The following is a 4,966-nucleotide window of genomic DNA, read 5'->3' as shown; positions in this document are numbered from 1 at the left end:
AAAATATACGAATAGCATGATATTTATACATAATATAATTATTTTATTTTTTTTAAAAAATAATATAATGAAGTATACGAAAATAATACCATATACACAAAAATGTATATATATACGTATAGTGAAATATATGTACTAATATTAATAATAAATATAATAGAAATAAATATAAATATAATAATATATACTCAATATGGTATTAAAAAAATACGTATATATAATAGTATTTTAAAGTATGTACATGAAATAAAATAAAAAACATATAACTAATAATAAAAACATAAATAAGAGAAATATATGAGATAAAACATATGCGATATATATATACATTAGAAGTGATAAATAAAAATATTCATACGATACATAAATGTGTACATATACATAAATAATGACGACGTTGGAGAATATACCATGGTATTAGAAATATGCATACAATATTATAAAATATTTATAACTAACAATATTAAAATATATACATAACAACAAAAGTATGATATTAATATATATAATAATACAAAAAGAGTATGTATATGATATAGTATTAGAATAAATACATAATATATACCTAATATATAAAAAAAATCATTAATATAAAAACTTATAAATAATATTGCATAAATACATTATAATATTAAAAAAAATATGTACGTCATACATGTATATATTAGAAATAATAATATTGCCTATAATAATAATACATTGATGATATATAATAAGAGGAATAATAAAAATAATAATAATAATATAGAAATAAAATAACAAAAATGATATGAAAATGAACTTAAATAAAAAAAAAGGACTAAATTTGGAACAAAAACGAAGTCTTGGGGCGATTTAAAAAAAAACAAAGTGAAAAGGACTAAAAAGTGATATGCGCGCAACCTGGGCGACCAAAAGCGCAATAAATCCCCTGATCGAAAAGCAGCGCAGCACGGGGAGACCCAATTGAAAAACACAACAATTAATAGGGCCAATTTGTAAATAAATATAAACCTGATTTAAAACACCAAAAATTCGGAAGGACCAATTTCGAAAATAGCCCCTCCTTCAGAAAACACGCTGATCTTCCTGGAGCGGGTCGGGTCGACCCGACCCGGGGCCAAAATGACGTCGTTTTTCATTTAATGGGGGGACCAAAACGGTGCGTTTTGGTCCCTATAAAAGCCAATTTTTTTTTAAAAATTCATTTGTAACAGCAGAAGAAGAAAAAAAAAAGAAAAAAGAGAGAGGGGAGAAAGGAGAGAGGGATTCCGGCCAGGGTGGGGCCGGTCACCGGCCAATCGTCGGCCACCGTCCGCCTCCGGCGCCGGCTACCGTACGCGGTGGCCGGAAGTTCAAAAGGTTCAATTTTTTTAGTTTTTTATTATTATCTTTTTTGCATTATATTCTTAAATATTTAGTATTTATTTAATATATGTTTGTGCAAAAATCAATCTAAAACAGTAGTTAAAACAAAATAGAATCACCTTGGGTTTTTATTTTTTTGATTGTTAATGCTTTGATTCTCTGATTTCAATCGATTTTCTTGCTCTATCTACTGCTTTTCTTTGAAAATATATGCGTGTATTGAAAAGAATTCAAACCCCTTACAAATCATTTTAATCGGCTTTTATAGCCATCTACAAGCTATTTTTCTATTGTTTTCTGTCTTTTCGTTTTTTCAATGGTTGCAGGTGCAAGTTGCTGATGGAGACAGTGGTGGTGGACGTGACCTTGGGGCAGGTGGCGCCAGGGAATGGTGTTGGCAGAGACTGAGTCGGCAGAGGTAAGTGGGAGTAGGTTTTTTTTTAATTTTCTGTTTTCTGATTTGTTGGGAATAGGTTAGGGTTAAAATAGGCTAAGGGTTTTGGTGGGATTTGGGCTGTTAGTTGATGGGTTAAGGGATAATTGGGTTATGGGTTAGTTGGTATTTAGGTGGGTTATTTTTGTATTTGGGCTTTGTGTGATGTGAACTGGCCCAAAATTGGCCTATAACAAAGTGTTTGTTGGCATTAATGCTGTACCATATTGTGTTGAGTACGAGGTGCTACCATTGATATGCTACAAGTGTGGGTGCTATGGTCATATTCTGGAAACCTGCCCATTAAAGGTTAAAGAAACGGAGATGGCAAGGGGCACTGCTACTGTTTCACAACCATCATCGCCATCTGGCTAGAAGATTGCGACTAGACAAAACTGTTTTGGACTTTGTATGTAAGTGTCAGGCTAAAAATGTCGATCAGCTAAAAAAATAAAAGTAATTAATAATGGAAAGAGTTCTACTGGTGAAAAGATATCTCCGAACAATACTCGATTTGATATTCTTGTTGATTTGGAAGATCTAAGATTTAAGGAAGTGTAAAATTACAGGGGTGAAAATAATGCGACTATTAAGGGAGATGAAAATGGTAAGAAGGTTGAAAAAAATAAAAGAAACCAAGGAAAAGAGGGGTTGATCACGGAAAATATGGGATTAGAAAAAAAACAAAGAAGTGGTTGTTGATTAAGTAATGAATGAAAGGTTGAAGGTGGACCAAAGTAATATTGGGACAAGTGGAGTGAATGGGCCAACTGTGTTAAAGGGTTGTGTTGAGAAGTGGATACGTGGACCAAGTGGTTTAAAATCAATCCATTGGGAAGGTAACGACCCAATTATTGTTGAGAAAAATACAATCCTCCCAAGCACGTGCCATAGAGTTGTTTCAATTGAGGAAGGAAGTGGTAAGAATGAACCTGCACAAGGGATGCATGGACCATGCAAAACTAAAGGCTCAACAACAATAAAAAATAAAGCTTTATCCATGAAAGAGATTATCAAATGGGGTATAAAGTGTGTATGAGATTAGAACAAAAACCACCTTCAAATACTATTTTAACATAGTAGTTTACTCTCTCTCTCGAAAGAGCTTGATGATTCAAATAAAGCTCGTGATTTAGAAGATGAACTTGAGATACCTATGAAAGTGGCGACTGTGGGGAGGGTTAACTTGGGTTTAGAGAATTTGATGGAAGATCCGATTGGGAAAGATTCGATTCACCAGGATAAGGTAGTCAAGCAAGGCGGGGGGGAGACTCCTATAGCAGATCGTATGTCAATGGGGCAATAAATGCTTCTTTTTTGTTTATTTTGGTTTTATGGATATTAAAATTGTATGTTGGATTATCAAGGGGCTACTAGCCTTGAATTTAGTATTGTTTTAAAAAGTATTTTGCAGACACAAAAACCAGATGTTTTAGTGTTGATGAAAATCAGAGTAAGTACAAAGAAAGTTGATGAGGATATATAGAGAACTACTTACGATTGTTCATACAGGGTTGAAGCAAAGGGGCTTTCAGGTGGTATTTGGATGCTCTGAAAGGAGAAAATGATGATAGATGTTGTCGAAGTTTCAACCCAGTTCATTTATTGCTGGTGTTTCAGGCAATGTATGAAACAAAGTATTTTGTTTACCATAGTTTATGCAAGTCCTAACGCAGTAAAATGCAAGTATTTGTGGAACCATTTACCATCATTGATTCCCCAAAGGAATGTACCGTGGTTGCTCGTGGGGATTTTAATGCTAATATGTCCAGCAAAGAAAGGAAATGAGGTGCAGGGACTCGTATGGGTATTGGTTGTCTTATCTAGAATTTTGTGTTTGATTATGGGTTGTTTTATATGGGTTACAAAGGGTTGACCTTCACTTATAGCGAGGTTCGCTTTTTCAACGTCTAAAAATGAATGCTGATTAAATGGATCATTTCTTGATTTTTCTATGGCCTATCTTTAACGTATTGGGTCAAACTATAGACCGATTTATGTCTTTACTAGGGTTTAGGTCCTCTCCAATAATAAAAGACCATTTAGATTCATTGTTGCTTGGTTGGAACATGACTAGTTTGATTTGGTCTTGAATAATTCTTGGCCATTGGGCGAAGAAGTGGTGGCAAATATCGAGAAATTTAACTCTAAAGCAAAGAGTGGAAAGTTAGCTCTTTTGATCATATTGGGAATAAGAAAAGGGAGTTTATGGCTAGGCTTAAGGGCATTGAAAAAAGACTTGACAAGTATCCCTCAAACTTCCTTATTAAGTTTGAGAAACAACTAAAAATTGAGCTGGAGGAAGTCCTTACCTAAGAGGAGAGTGTTTGGTAATAAAAGGCACGTTGTAAATGGGTGTGTGATGGTGACTGTAACAGTAATTCTTTTCATGCTAGCACTATTATTAGAAGGAGGTCTAATTAAATCATTGTGTTAAAATTGAGGGGCGATAGTTGGTATGGTGACCCTCAAGTGTTACAGCAATTGGCTACGAAGTTTTACAAAGCTCTCTTCACAAAAGAAAGGCTACTGGATACTGGATATATCCAATAAGGGTTGCTTTATAAGATGACCGAAGCTAAGTGTGATTCCTTGAAGGCCATTACCATGAATGAGGAAATCTAAAAGGTTGTGTTTGATATGGCTCCTTTGAAAGCTCTAGAAATTGATGGGTTTCATACAATCTTCTACCAAAAAATTGGGTGGTGATTGGACAAAGTCTCTATGATTTTGTGAAGAATATTAGGAATAATGGTAGTATTGAAGGTTGGATTAATCGTACCTTATTTGTACTGATCTTGAAAATAGAGAATCTTGAAAGTCTATCCCAATTTTATCCCATTAGTTTCTGTATGGTGCTCTACAAAATTGTGACAAAAATTATTGTAAATAGATTGAAGCCTTTAAAGTATAAATAAGTTCTTCTGAATCGATCAAGTTTTATCCCTGGCAAAAGTATAACGGATAATATTATTGTAGCTCAATAGATCATTCACTCAATGTGCAAGACAATTGGGAAGAAAGGATGGATGGTTATAAATTCGATCTAGGAAAAACATATGACAGACAAGATTGGAGTTTCATTGGGGAAACGTTAATTGACATCGGTATTCCAAGTAACATCCAACAAGTTATTATGCATTGTGTTAGCTCATCAACTATGCAAGTTGTATGGAATGAGAATCT

At 33.8% G+C, this 4,966-nt stretch overlaps 1 long non-coding RNA gene across 1 annotated transcript; it reads left to right on the top strand.

The window, feature by feature from the left end:
* The first annotated feature begins 1,189 nt into the window (after positions 1–1,189).
* LOC107948849 (uncharacterized) lies at positions 1,190–4,624 on the top strand. Its single transcript, XR_001697574.2, has 2 exons — positions 1,190–1,341; positions 1,674–4,624. It is a non-coding gene; the product is annotated as an uncharacterized lncRNA (long non-coding RNA).
* The last annotated feature ends 342 nt before the right edge of the window (positions 4,625–4,966 follow it).

The sequence above is a fragment of the Gossypium hirsutum genome, chromosome A04 (assembly GCF_007990345.1).
Source record: "Gossypium hirsutum isolate 1008001.06 chromosome A04, Gossypium_hirsutum_v2.1, whole genome shotgun sequence".
Lineage (NCBI taxonomy): Eukaryota > Viridiplantae > Streptophyta > Magnoliopsida > Malvales > Malvaceae > Gossypium > Gossypium hirsutum.
The sequence above is the reverse complement of the archived record's forward strand: the minus strand, read 5'-3'. Positions and strand labels throughout refer to the sequence as shown.